Below are 15,817 nucleotides of genomic sequence, written 5' to 3'. Positions count from 1 at the left end.
ATGCCCTTCCTGATACAACTCTACAACCTTCCACATTGGAAAAAAGCATACTTAACCACTTGGCCACCATGCCTACGCCACACCATTTATTCATTTATTATTAGAGTTTATTTATTTTGCTTTGATTTATAGTAAAAATTTATATAAAAGTTGTTATTAGTATTGACAAATGTGTGAATTTTCAGTATACAAGTTACAATGGAGTATAAGTTTCAAATTAGCTAAAAAACAAAACAAAACAAAAAAAATACTGCAACTTAGGTATCCATCCTGACTTGTCTAAATAAAACTGGATATAAAAGTGATGATTTATATTAGAAATGGAGGGACTATGCTAAAAATTCTGTAACTTCTAAATGATTAATGCAATATTTTTGTTAAACCCATGAAATTAAATCTAAATGTCTACATTTTAACTGCTTCATTTAAACTCCATTAAACAAAAAATAAAAGGTTGAAAATGACTGGGCTAAACGCAAAGCTCAACTGGATGGAGCAAAGGCGGCTATTTGACACACTGAACAATAAAAGCTGCATTCAGAGATTGACGGTGTATGGCAGCGGAAAATTGCACCAATGGTGATTGTGTGAATGGCACACCACATGGCATAAAAGTAAGTGCTGTCAACAGAGGGGTTCAACTTTTCCTCTTGAATTAGCGACAGGCTGGATGGTGATTTATGTTGTCAACAGTAGTCAAAGGTGGAAGTTACATTGTGCTGCAGAAATGCTTTTATATCACAAATCAGAAATGACTTCCATGACAACACAGAGAAATAAAGCTATAAAGTCACCAAAACCTAGGGTTGGGTATCGAAAACGGTTCTTTTGGGGTAACGTTAAGAAATGATTCAATCCACTGAAATCAACAGCCTTTGTGCTTAACGATTCCCTTATCGGTCTTTCACAGCGGCCATTGTTTTTGAGGGTGTTTGACGGGAAAATGATCATTCCTCTACATTGATTACAGACCCTGCAGCAGGTCTATAATCAACCGTTTCTGCAGCGCGGCTCAACTTTGAAGCGTGAACCAATGAAGCAATGCTTGATTCTCTGGCTCATTGGGTCTTTGATTCGCTGCTCTTCAGAAGTGGCAAGTCCGCTTCTTAACCCCTCTCAAAGCCATTAAAATATGTTAATTGTGAGTCACTTTTGTGTGGATTAAAGTCACTAGCTGGGACTCGTTGTTGCAGTCAAGAAACGACAACCGTCCGTTCCGTTGGCACAGCTCCAAACGCTGTGTGGCTCTCTGCCGAGACAGAGTCCGGTGGGAATTAATAACAAATTGCTGGTTTTAAATTACACCTCTTTACGAACGCTGTAATACAGACAATAAACTACACTAAAATGTTTTTTTCTTCCCAAAATGAGACGTCCTGCATTCTTTATGAATTATATCCTGATGTGCAGCACAGCCAGCTGCAAGAGCTCATCTCAGACGTATGGAAAGACACTGATGCCAATAATGTCTGAAAGGAAATGCTTTTGACAAAAACTACAGATTTTGTTTTTTTATTTCTATTTATGTCCAGAGATCAAGGATCCACCATATAGAGTTCATTATGTCCAGAGTTTAAGGATCCAGTGACCACTTTCACATTTATTTACTTAAGACTCAATAAAATGTTGACATAGAAAACCCGTAAAGCCTACTTTAGTACACAGAAAATAGTCGTCACCCAGGGTACGGAGTGACAAGTCTTCTGCATTCCGTCTGTTATTAACATGTCTCCTGCGACAAGCTCAATTATCTGACACTGCCCGTAATTTCCATTCCTTTTTCTGGCACAATGTAAAGTTCCTCTCTTCATTTTCAAAGCTGGTCATTTTGGATCCGGCAAACACTGATATAAGACGTGGGTGGGAGGAGAAAGTGAAAACTGAGGGGAAAAACATCTGCGAATCAGAAGTTTCTGCAGACCAACTATCCAAAAGGCTTATATAATTTTTTTTAATTTAAAGAAGCTTTTTTGTGACAACAGTGCTGTACGTTGGGCTGTAACTGACAATAACTGCCATGTACAGAGTGAGCAAGCTCAAATCAATAAACTATTCATTTGCTTTAGCTGTCTATGAGAACAATTTAAGTAGTTGCATGCAAAATCGATTTTTATACATTTTACAGGTACGTATTATCTACCTTTCATGTTAAACATCCTTAAACAGCCATATTAATGTCTAGTTGCTCTACTTCAAACAAAATTTTAGGGCCCCTTCACACATAACACGATTGAAGCCGACTAGCACACGAAGGAGGAATTGCATCGCATTCGTAAAAAATCAGAGCCGCCTCTAACGCCTCGTACACCTCGCCACAACATTCGCACACACATTAAAACACAGAGACCACAGCCAGGACAGGTATATTAATAAAGTATTACAATAACTACATATTACATAACAAATAACTAAAAAATAATGATCACATAACACAGAGTGACACGTTGGTGTGTGCGCTGAATGGATAGGGGGCGTGGCCGCTGACAGCAGCGGCTGTTGAGATGTCCGGTTCTGGACGTTGCAGCTGGGGAACACGTACCGGTTTTGATGACCTTACAACTGTCCACTGTGATGCACGTGTCTGCTTGCTGTCCTCACGTGGACATACATAAAAACATATACGCTGATGTGACGGGCTGCAGTGATCGAGTGCACAGCGTGCACATTGACAGGCTGTCCCAGGTGAAACGGTCTGTCAGATCATAACACGCAGAAGGTGATCCGAATGTCATGTGTCTTACAGGACATGTGTGTCCTGTGAGCGGCGTGCTGCAGGGCTATGCCAAGCCAACAGTGCCACAAATGCGCCACTTTCAGTCACGCATCACCAAACATACGCTGTAACAAACATCGTTTTGCCAGTTATTACAGCAGTTTTTTACCATAATTAAATACAATGAAAACTTCCTCTTCACCTGCATCATCTAATTTCTCTTTTTTAAATGCATTTTTAAGACAGCGATTGTAACACTGTGGTAAAGTTTCCGTCTATTAATCAGAGCTTTTGTAAACTGCAGGTTCGAATCCTGCACGTGGCATTTATTGTTTATTTAATGTGAGCTCCGTTCCACATGACGTGACGTCTGTTCTGTGGCGCGCCGCCCACAGGACACGCGTATCAGGCCAGACACACGCGTGGGCTGACTAGACACGCCGGATCAGTAGATATGGACATGATGAAAGAGCACTGCTACATTCATGTCATGTCATGACTGTACATCTGTGATCATGGGTTATCTACAGAGGAAAAGACAGTTCATACTTGTCCGCTCAATAAGAGGGATTCAATAAAATGCAGTGTTTTTTATGGTGTGTGGTTTTTATCTTTTTTCACCACAGCAGAGGCGGGATGTGGTGCAACACGTTCTAGCTGCTCACACTGTGTTCATGCGCATGCATGAGCATGCACGAAACCATCGCTGGTGTGTTGTGCACACCTGTGCGACTGTGCATCCCTCACGACAGCAGGTGGAATGTTTGGTGGTTCCCCATTTTGTGTTTGGTTCATGGATTTTCTTCCAGTTTCTGCGTCTTTCGTGTTATGTGCGAAGGGGCCATTAACCTCATTTTCAACTTCTGTGACATACATGTGACATATGTGTCACATTGCGCATTCTCCATTCTCCACACCCACTGAGCTAGTCTGAGGTTGTGTGTGTGACACACCCACAGCATGAGGAAGAGAAACGCAGACACGCCCCCTTCTCCAAAGTGAAGTTTATGACAAAATTGTTGCCATGGCAATCAATATTGCACAAAGAACCAAATGCTTGATTACACATTTAAACCTCAAAGTTCTGTGTCATTTGGGACCGAAGCCATGGTTTGAATTAGAGTGGGTCAGACCTCCCTGATAAGACTTGGGTCCCTCCAAAAGATGTAAAAACAACAGTCTGAGGGTTCAAAACACACACAACACACCACACACACCACACACACACACACACACACACACACACACACACACACAAACACACACACACACACACACACACACACACACACACACACACACATATATATATATATGTTCTCCACTCAGATTGCAATAGCCAATCACAGCTTAGCCTTTCTGTCCATCATTTACCTCTATTTTGGCATGCTTGGAGCCAAGTTATGTTGGATCCAAAAAGGCTAGGACCAAAAGTTCTACTGGATCGGTTCCCACTGACCAATAGCGTTAGAGCTTACTGCCAACAGCTAGCCAATCAGAGCACGACATACGAAGGTCAGGAACTAGCTGACAGATGCTGGTTGAAAAAAATGGCAACAAACATGTCAGCAACAGCAGAAAATCATCTGCCAGCAAGGTTTGCTGAGTTCACAGAGGAGGAACTGGTGGAAATATTGAACTCCAAGGATGCCAAAAACACTAAGAAGGTAGACAAGCACGCTACTGATGTTTTAGAAGCATTCATCGCATCAGAAAAGTTATACTGGACTCGGCTATGCCTCATCCAATATAACTTTCTTCATCCAATATTTCTCTATGTTGGACTCCTTACCATCCATTATTTGTATAATGTGTGTGTATATATCACAAGAGTTTCATTCAGGTTTCAGAATTCATCAGAGTACAGAAACAGCATTAGTGAAGGTTACAAATGATTCTTATGGCCTCAGACAGTGGACTCATCTCTGTGCTTGTCCTGTTAGACCTCAGTGGCTTTTGATACTGTTGACCATAAAATGTTTTTACAGAGATTAGAGCATGCCATCGGTATTAAAGGCACTGCGCTGCGGTGGTTGAATCATATTTATCTAATAGATTACAATTTGTTCATGTAAATGGGGAATCTTCTTCACAGACTAAGGTTAATTATGGAGTTCCACAAGGTTCTGTGCTAGGACCAATTTTATTCACTTTATACATGCTTCCCTTAGGCAGTATTATTAGACAGCATTGCTTAAATTTTCATTGTTACGCAGATGATACCCAGCTTTATCTATCCATGAAGCCAGAGGACACACCAATTAGTTAAACTGCAGGAATGTCTTACAGACATAAAGACATGGATGACCTCTAATTTCCTGCTTTTAAATTCAGATAAAACTGAAGTTATTGTACTTGGCCCCACAAATCTTAGAAACATGGTGTCTAACCAGATCCTTACTCTGGATGGCATTACCCTGACCTCTAGTAATACTGTGAGAAATCTTGGAGTCATTTTTGATCAGGATATGTCCTTCAATGCGCATATTAAGCAAATATGTAGGACTGCTTTTTTGCATTTGCGCAATATCTCTAAAATTAGAAAGGTCTTGTCTCAGAGTGATGCTGAAAAACTAATTCATGCATTTATTTCCTCTAGGCTGGACTATTGTAATTCATTATTATCAGGTTGTCCTAAAAGGTCCCTGAAAAGCCTTCAGTTAATTCAAAATGCTGCAGCTAGAGTACTGACAGGGACTAGAAGGAGAGAGCATATCTCACCCATATTGGCCTCTCTTCATTGGCTTCCTGTTAATTCTAGAATAGAATTTAAAATTCTTCTTCTTACTTATAATGCTTTGAATAATCAGGTCCCATCTTATCTTAGGACCTCATAGTACCATATCACCCCATAGAGCGCTTCACTCTCAGACTGCAGGCTTACTTGTAGTTCCTAGGGTTTGTAAGAGTAGAATGGGAGGCAGAGCCTTCAGCTTTCAGGCTCCTCTCCTGTGGAACCAGCTCCCAATTTGGATCAGGGAGACAGAACCCTCTCTACTTTTAAGATTAGGCTTAAAACTTTCCTTTTTGCCTAAAGCTTATAGTTCGGGCGGATCAGGTGACCCTGAACATCCCTTAGTTATGCTGCTATAGACTTAGACTGCTGGGGGGTTCCCATCATGCACTGAGTGTTTCTTTCTCTTTTTGCTCTGTATGCACCACTCTGCATTTAATATAGTGATTGATCTCTGCTCTCTTCCACAGCATGTCTTTTTCCTGATTCTCTCCCTCAGCCCCAACAGTCCCAGCAGAAGACTGCCCCTCCCTGAGCCTGGTTCTGCTGGAGGTTTCTTCCTGTTAAAAGGGAGTTTTTCCTTCCCACTGTCGCCAAGTGCTTGCTCATAGGGGGTCGTTTTGACCGTTGGGTTTTTTCTGTAATTATTGTATGGCTTTTGCCTTGCAATTATAAGGACCTTGGGGCAACTGTTGTTGTGATTTGGCGCTCTTATAATAAATTGATTTGATTTGATTTGATTTTGATATATATATATATATATATATTCCCCTTGGCTGACCTGGTAGAGGAACGGTCTTTTGTGCGAGCCGCAGTGGGTTCGATCCCACCGTTGTCCCGGCCACGAAGGTCCCCTGCTGCTTCAATCTGGCGTCACGAACAAGATGTGGATCATCAGAGTATGCTAACATGCACCTGTGACTTCAGGACAAAGTCAAAAATGGTGGGGAGATGTGTAGCGGGATGAAAGTCCCGGGTCCCAATTGAAAAGACGTTCCCACTAGCTGGCTAACGGGGAGTTCCCCTTTGGCTGACCTGGTAGGGGAACGGTCTTTTGTGCGAGCCGCGTTTAATCATTCATTTATTATATGGCTATTATATATAACACGCAAACTTACAGTATTGCCCGAATATAAAGCTGCTAACAGCTCGTAGTCCGACTTGCTGACTTCACTTGCATGAAGAACTTGCTAACAGATGGTTCGGTAGTTAGCTGGTAAGCTTTCAATCTGTTTTTTTTTTTTTTTTTCAAATGCTGTTTAGATATTTATGGAGTATGTTCATGTCTGACTTGCTTTTTCTAATTGTGTTTTTTACTTCTAGTTTGTAAGAAAATAGGCATTTCGGAGTGATTGTTATGGAAAACCGGTCCGATATGGGAAAATATCTGACCAGTTATCAGCCAATCAGAGCACGCGTAGCGTTTGCAGCCATATACAATACAGTTTATTATATGGCTGCAATGCTACGGTGCCTTTCGCATGGACTTGGCTGGCTGTGCGGATATTTCCCTGTACGGACCTCGCAGTTGGTTAATAAGCCTTTAATATTTCCCATATTCATGTCTGGCAGAATCTTGTAATACGATTGCAGACACCCCTAAAGTAGCAGTAGAACATTTTGTCTGCCTGGCCTCATTCCCATCATTGCAACGACTCTGAAGATTACGGTCCAATGGCGCAAGCTAAAGGATACTGTAGTAGGCTATCTATATATTAAAGCCAAGTGGCCTCTGTGTACGTCTGTGCATGTATATCGCTTCGATCACGGAGAAACTGGGGAGAGCTGACATTTGTCGTATGGTATGCTTATGTATTTTGGCTCAAGGATGAATGCTGGGAAATCAGAAAGTTGATAGAACTAATAATTTTGGAGAAATTAGGGAGATTAGGTAACAACAGTAAGCAATGGACATTGATATCATCATTATCCAGCTGTTTGGAATAGCCATTCTAAATATTTCGGATATACAAGACATAAGTCATATATAGGTCCTGAGGCCTATTGGTGACAGTACTTATACCTAGACTCTAGTATGAAGTATGTGAGAGTCTATGTATAATTCCCCATGATTGGATTCTAGTCCATGGCCAAGGGTGGTACCCATGTAGAGCTGTATAGTCCGGGAAGATGAAGCATCACACCCAGGTCTACATGGGTCATACTCCACCTTCTATTTCACTGAGCTACCAGCTCTGTTCTTGAAACTGTGTAAGCATTGGACCCAAATCTTGACCTTGGCCTGTGATCTTTTTTACAGATTTTTGTCCAAATCAAACTGTCTCCTTTGCTGAAGCTCAACCATTTATCAATTTTGGACAAAATTGTATTTTATCTCCTCAAGTTCACAAACAAATGGACAAACACATAGGACCACAAACAATGCCCTTGCATGTGCTACTGTGGCGTGTTCGTGTAAAAATGAACTTAACCATATCTGTTGGCCAACACGTAGAGTGTTCTTTTTGATCCAGCACCACAAAATCCACACAGTAATCAGCTCATATTGTTTTAGATTTTTTTTTTTCTTCAAAGAAGATATGGGAAATTACATGTGTTTAAAGCTATTTTATCCTAAAGTTCAAGTCACAGTTACAGCTGAAATGAGAAACTATTTTGGAAACTAATGTTTTAGTGTGTACCCCAAAGGCCCGTTAAAGGTTACCTTAAAACTGAAATCGTAACCTAGACGGGCTTCGCTTCCACGCACAGGGATGAATGATAAAACCAGAAAATGTTCCAGGAATGTGAAATATCGCTCTAGGTGGGAGTGTCTGGGTTGCTGTGGGGGAACGTTGGAGGAAGTGGTAATGATGACAGCTCTAACTCAGTGCAGGTGCACTAAAGCATGGCAAGTTGGTCAATTGCCCAGAACCCATTACTTCTCCCCAGAGACCCACCTTGTAATGTGCATAGGTACGTTCTGTAAAGGACTGACCTATTGTCAACAGAGAAATCTCTCCATGTTTCCATAAAGTCACCTGTGTTCCTCCCAAGGTTATGCTGGCAGGTTAAATTCTTGACAAACATCTCAGCATGTTGTTTCAACCATATTTACATTTACTCATTCTTCAAATTGGTTTCCTTCAAGAGGAAACATCTTCCCCACAAAGAATACAGATTTTTTTTTTTATAATATGTGCAGCATATTTCATGTTGAGGCCTGTAGAGCTGCAGGAGACACTTTCACTTTTGTAAATGCAAAACATAAAGAATGTAAAATGTGTGAATTAGTTTCCTCTCTTTGTCAGGGCCTTTGCAGCAGCTCTGAACGTCTGCAGCCGAGCTGCAGAATAGGATGACCTTGGGCGTGCAGAGACATCTCTGTTCCTATGTCATCTTCAGACAGCCGCTGTTTGACCACCATCTACCAGATGCATTCTATCCGACACTTGTAACAATAGTGTAAATGGGAGGAAAATTGAGCTCACCTTAAAGGCGGACTCTAGTCCTCTTGAAGGCTGAAAGCCCCTGGATGAGCGCAGTGGCCGGTGGCAGCTCAGAGTCCTTGTTTTGCTCCCTGAGACGTGTGTAATCAGAGAGAAAGTCCAGCACAGATTACAGTCTTCAATCAGTCAGGGAGGAAAATGATATGTACATCATTGTCTCTGCTGCACATCGTGGGCACTGTCAGCCTGCATACATATTACCTGTGTCAAAGCTGCCAGGGACATGACGAGAGAAACTGAGAGCCGTCGCCGAGCCCCCGCTCGGGGTGGGTGGAGGGGGAGCAGGGTGTTCCTTCCTCAAACGCAGAAGCCAGATTCAGTCTCCGTGGGGACTCTATGCTGACCTCAGGGATGTTGTTGACACCATTTAATGTACATTTCCAGACACAAAACGATTCCTTTCATATCCTAAATCATTTTCAATGGGCTTAATAACACTGGAGGCAAACTGCTGTCATGTAGCTTTTCCACGACTCGACTCCAGTCAGTTCAAACTGCTGTCACATTTGACCTTGAGGAGCAATCTTAAAAAAAAAAAAAAAAAAAAAAAAAGGCATTACTTTCTATTTTGTACACTGCAAAAACAAATACTGCTGTGAGCAACAATTTGTTTTTGTAATCTTCTAATTCAGTGGTTCATAAAGTGTGGGCCAGGGCCTTGTGGTGAGCTGTGTAAAGGCATTAAAAATAAACAAACAAATCTTTGATTTTCAATTTTGTAATTTGAAAGAGGGTACACACCGGGGAGACACATCTATGAGTTTGTGCCCCCCCTCCCAACACCCCACAAAAATTGCATTTAAATACACTGGAGAGACTACAGCAGACAGCCATCTACCATGTACTTTCTGTGTGTAAACCCTTCATGCCAGTAGGCGGCGCTAGTAAATGGACTGCATTTCTATATTTATATGCACCTGTACAGTTGTGCCTCATGTTCAGCCACACACACTCAATGTCAGCATGCTGCCATCCAAGGCACTCAACTTGGAGCAACTTAGTGATTTTCAGTCTGATAGGGACTTCAACCAAGGATCCTCTGAACTCAAGCCCACCCCCACCGCTTTAACCTTTAGACCATCACTTGCCAGTAGCGCGTTGCTGTAGAGATCTAAAATGGTATACAAAACAATGTTCTACTGCACTCCTGTTCGTCACTGACAGCTGTGTCAAAATACAGGGTGACCCCACCCCCCAAAAAAAACAAAATAACAAAATAAAAAACAGAACCCATAAAATTATAATAAATTCTAATAATTCAAAAGGCAATCATCTTCCCCAAGACATGTCTTGATCAACCAAGGAAAAGACATTCTGCCTGGAGGCCTATTTCGCCAACAATCATACCATGTGGAGCATAATTTTGAAAGAACATGACTTTTATGCAAAGCAACCAAGATAACTTAAACTTTGTGGAATGATCGTACACAGACTGAACTTTAAGTCCAGAAAATTTCAAGAAATTTGCTGCACCTTTGTAGGATTTATTACAATTTTTATGGGTTCTGGGTTTTTTTTTTGGGGGGGGGGGGGGGGGGGGGTGTCACCCTGTATATATGAAATGCGATATGTGTGTACCCTCCTGACTTTGTCATTTACTTGGTTTCATCACTTCCATTTCTCTTCTGGGGTACTGATTTGCAAAAAGCTGCACAGACAATCAGAGTGGCTCTCTCAACCACCTACGCCAACACTGATTCAACACATTGAATCAAAGAAAAAGCTGCCAATAGCCAACATCGATGAGTGCATAAGTGCAGCTTTCTTGTAAGGCAAGAAAAACCCAATACTAAATCAAAGATGATGAAAAAATGAGGAGCTTCTAAACATAAAAAATATTAATAATTAAGTACGCTAACAAAAGACCAATCTGCAACTTAGATTTCAGATTTTTTTTCTGTCTTTTTCTATATATTTATCTTTGATGTATTTTTTTTAATTGTTCAAAATAAACAGCACCACTTTTTTTTTTTTTACACTGTATTCATTTGAGCTTTATGAGAACATGATGTGTTCAATTAATTATTATCCCGTTTGTGGACTCATGCATTAGTGTGTATACTGACAAACAAATCAAGTTCTTATGTGGCAGAACACATACATAGATCAGAGTACTTTCTTCCACATATTATTTTCTTCAATAAAATAGGCAAACATCTCCAACATGTGACTCCCCTCAACCCAGAAATTAACATCTGGAAATTACAAATTCTTGATTTACTGACATACCAATGTAAAAAAAATACCTCACATACAGACAAAGTGGGGTAAGACTTTTGTACAGTACTGCCAATAAAAGAAAAACACCAGGGCTGTGCCAAATAGATGCCAAAATATTGATCTCATTTTCTGAAAAACAATGGAATCAAACAAACAAAAGAAATAAAAAATATATACAAGTATATTTACTTTGGCACTGTGCTGCAGTTTGCATAACCATTTATTATGCTATTGGCCGATGAATGTCTTTAATTTAAACGACATGTTGATTTCATATGAAACTGCTGGTGGTAAGCAATAACTGAAACTGAAAATCCAAACAAGATGCTGGCTGTGGCTTCCAGGTTTGCATAAAAACCCCCATGTTCACCTTGAGAAGTCCAGAACTGAACGCAATGTCAACATGGCAGTTTTGTAGCCGTTTGTCTCCTCTGATCCTGCTGAGGCTCCACAGGGAGGTCACCAAATTGTCTCTGGAATAAAATAAAAAAAAAGATGACCTTCTGTTGAAATTGTCCACATTGAGTAGACGGGGGCCATCAGGATATTGAGTTGATCCATGCTGTGCTTCCGTGCCTTGAGAAAATGATTGTCTCCATCTCAGTCTGTTTTTCAGATGATGAAGGGCAAGAATCTGTTAGAAAAATACAAACACACAACTCTTTCTTTTTTTTTTTTTTTTGCTGATGGTTTAAAATATGCAAATAGTTTAAGAGGCAAAACAGCATTGAGTAGCCGAGTGTAAACAAGTTATGAAGGTAGATACAAGAGGGGTTTTTTTTTCTTCTTACAAATAATGTAGGGCTTCATATATAACGCTTTATGCTCCAAATTCGGTGGGATTTCTCACATCTCAGAGAGATGTAAATGAATGCAGCTGCAAATCCCCAACAATTCCTTACACTGTACTTTCAAGTTGTTGATTCCTTGAGAAAGGCAAATAATAGTCATTTTGTAAAATTGCAGGCCTATCCTTCAACAACTGGGGAAACAGTTAAAATTGGGCAAAGATAGGAATGAAACACCCAAGGATTTTGTATATTTGGGACAGTATAATGAAATAAGTCATTTCTGCCAACAGTTCACATTACCTCTCCATGCTTAAGAACCATAATCCCAATAGCATTTTGAATCCTATCTCCTCTACAGTTGGAAATGTTATTACATGATTACGGTGATCACCTGCCTCTGTACACTTATTGCATTTATGTATTTTTGCACATGAATTGAAAGATGTTGATGTACAATTTCACAGATGGAGAGCACCCAAACCCGTATGGTGCAATAAAAGCACACAATCACCTTTTTGGTTTAAACAACATCAGTCAGTCACAAACAATATGGAACTGGCAAAACTTTAAAGGCTTTCGTTTGTTATTATGGAATGGAAATTGTTTGGATTATCAAATTGAATTGGGTCTCATGGTTCTTTCATAAAATTCTTTTGAAGTGCTGAAAACGTAGCAGTAACAAAGAGGATCTGACTGTGCACATTAAAAGACGTTCTCTCTCAGCAAAAACAAAGGAGTATGCAGCTTTACAGGTGCTACTTTTATCTCCCGTTGGCTATAAAGCAAGAAGTGTTTATTGAAATACACTCCATTACATTTTCTTATGGCCATGATAATTTCAATAAAATATAACTGATTTTCACCAGTTCTGAAATGGACATCGCAAACAAGGGTATCACAAGTACATATATATAAACAATCAGGTCACAATATATAATCACAATCACAATATATAGAAACAATCAGAAAAACCTGATTGTTTCTGACACAACAGCAAGTAAGACAAGCTTCACACTTTGACACATTTTCAAAGGTTGACACGATTTGACTCAATACCTGAAAGCATTACGGTCACCGTCTACAATATTTAAGAGTGGAAACACAAACCCATAAACGACCCTGACAGAAAAACATTCTTGAAACCTAAACTTCCAAGAGTTTTCCCAATGCACTCACATTTTGGAGGAGGGTGTGCATGATTCTTGTGCAGATTTTCCCAGAGGTCTGTGCATTGCCAATTTCATTCCTGCAGGGGTGCAAAGATTATTACAATATTCAGATTACTGAGCAGGGGAAATTAATTGGACTAATTAACATACAAGCAAATGATGATACCGTTAACACATTTCATTAACTCAAACTGTCATTCTACATTCCTGGTGCACTTGGTATTGCATTACAATGAATTGAATTCATTAAATTATGCAAATGAAAGAGACAACAGAATGGACGAGTCCTTCTTAATGTTGTAGAGCACATTTAATGACTTAAATTGCCTAAGAGTCAAAAAGCATGTTCTTTTCACTCTGATTTACCAGATAAAGCTTTTCATAGGCTGCCATTTAATGATGTTCATCTGTAATAAAAGAAGAATTGCTATAATACATTGATAACTTGAACAGTTATATGGAGCTGGTGATCAAATTATTGTAACACCAAGATATTTGGCACATAGGTACATCTCAGACCCTTCTCTCAAGACTTAAAATGCCTCCAACTTTGACCTGCTTTTTCTGGGTCAAATCCAGGTCAACACATAAAAATAGGCCACTGGACGAGGCTGGACCTTTGCTGCCATTACTCAACCCCAAAACCATTGGGTCAAAATTATACAGTCATTAGATACCAATGTTGACCTCCATAGTGAAATTTTATATAATAAAATATATTCTACAGCAGTGGTGTCCAAAGTATTCCAGAAAGGGCCAAAAGGCTGCAGGTTTTCTTTGTAGCCACTGACTCCAGCAGGGGGTTTCACTGATTAACTCATCTCATCTGTTCAAAGTGATGTTAATCAGTGAAATCCCCTGCTGGAGTCAGTGACTGCAAAGAAAACCTGCACTCTCTGGCCCTTTCTGGAATACTTTGGGTACCACTGAAATACAGTGAGTACATACCATCAGATCTACTAGTAGTTGGACAGGTCAGATGTGGGAGGATGGGCTGGTGCCACATCTCGCTGCATTCATTACTGTGAGAAATCTTGGAGTCATTTTTGATCAGGATATGTCATTCAATGCGCATATTAAACAAATATGTAGGACTGCTTTTTTGCATTTGTGCAATATCTCTAAAATTAGAAAGGTCTTGTCTCAGAGTGATACTGAAAAACTAATTCATGCATTTATTTCCTCTAGGCTGGACTATTGTAATTCATTATTTTCAGGTTGTCCTAAAAGTTCCCTGAAAAGCCTTCAGTTAATTCAAAATGTTGCAGCTAGAGTACTGACAGGGACTAGAAGGAGAGAGCATAGCTCACCCATATTGGCCTCTCTTCATTGGCTTCCTGTTAATTCTAGAATAGAATTTAAAATTCTTCTTCTTACTTATAAGGTCTTGAATAATCAGGTCCCATCTTATCTTAGGGACCTCATAGTACCATATCACCCCAATAGAGCGCTTCGCTCTCAGACTGCAGGCTTATGTACTTGTAGTTCCTAGGGTTTGTAAGAGTAGAATGGGAGGCAGAGCCTTCAGCTTTCAGGCTCCTCTCCTGTGGAACCAGCTCCCAATTCGGATCAGGCAGACAGACACCCTCTCTACTTTTAAGATTAGGCTTAAAACTTTCCTTTTTGCTAAAGCTTATAGTTAGGGCTGGATCAGGTGACCCTGAACCATCCCTTAGTTATGCTGCTATAGACTTAGACTGCTGGGGGGTTCCCATGATGCACTGAGTGTTTCTTTCTCTTTTTGCTCTGTATGCACCACTCTGCATTTAATCATTAGTGATTGATCTCTGCTCCCCTCCACAGCATGTCTTTTTCCTGGTTCTCTCCCTCAGCCCCAACCAGTCCCAGCAGAAGACTGCCCCTCCCTGAGCCTGGTTCTGCTGGAGGTTTCTTCCTGTTAAAAGGGAGTTTTTCCTTCCCACTGTCACCAAGTGCTTGCTCACAGGGGGTCGTTTTGACAGTTGGGGTTTTTCTGTAATTATTGTATGGCTTTGCCTTGCAATATGAAGCGCCTTGGGGCAACTGTTGTGATTTGGCGCTATATAAATGAAATTGATTTGATTTGATTCACCAAATTACAGAACTGCCTTAGGTCCTGGATAGCAACTACCAAGGCAGAAAACGGGTCCATCCCTATCTCCCAAAGTAACCATCTTTCTGCTGCACCTAGGTGAAACATCTGCATTCCCTTGGTCTTCTCCAGCTGCCGGGGTCCTCAACATTGAGGCACCTGTGTGATAGATCATGCCCAGAAAATGCCCATTTTCATGGCGAAAATCGGTCACAATGTAAGCAATACTCATTTAATTCTTGGTAACTGTTCGTTTGACACAGCAATTCCAACTGTACCCAAGGATCCTCCAAGGAGACCTATTGCAAAGACATCTAGTGTTCACTTCAGGGGACTAGTTATCACCCAGGTATCACAACCATATAGTAAGACGGGAAGAATGAGAATCCTAAAGATGTGGACCTTCACCCTCCTGCAAAGGTATCGGGATTATCAAACAGCTCTATCGAACCTCACGACTCCATGACCTCTTCCCATGCACCTCTTGATCTCAAAGGTTGAGGACACAGAGACATGGATGTCACTGCAGAGATAAGATTTGACACATTCTCTAAAGTTGTTGAGAAATGTCACGTTTTGAGAGAAACCTTTTTCTGTGCCACTCCGTGACGCTGTAAAAATACTGGTGAAATAGAAAAGCTGCTCATTTGCTACAGCCACACACCTGTAA

At 40.6% G+C, this 15,817-nt stretch overlaps 1 long non-coding RNA gene across 1 annotated transcript; it reads right to left on the bottom strand.

Moving 5' to 3' along the window:
* Positions 1-8,189: 8,189 nt before the first annotated feature.
* Positions 8,190-11,771, bottom strand: LOC117524217. Its single transcript, XR_004564743.1, has 3 exons — positions 11,487-11,771; positions 9,098-9,420; positions 8,190-8,967 (listed from the first exon to the last, which is right to left on the bottom strand). It is a non-coding gene; the product is annotated as an uncharacterized LOC117524217 (long non-coding RNA).
* Positions 11,772-15,817: the final 4,046 nt, after the last annotated feature.

This window comes from Thalassophryne amazonica, chromosome 14, assembly GCF_902500255.1.
Source record: "Thalassophryne amazonica chromosome 14, fThaAma1.1, whole genome shotgun sequence".
NCBI classification, from domain to species: Eukaryota; Metazoa; Chordata; class Actinopteri; order Batrachoidiformes; family Batrachoididae; genus Thalassophryne; species Thalassophryne amazonica.
The sequence above is the reverse complement of the archived record's forward strand: the minus strand, read 5'-3'. Positions and strand labels throughout refer to the sequence as shown.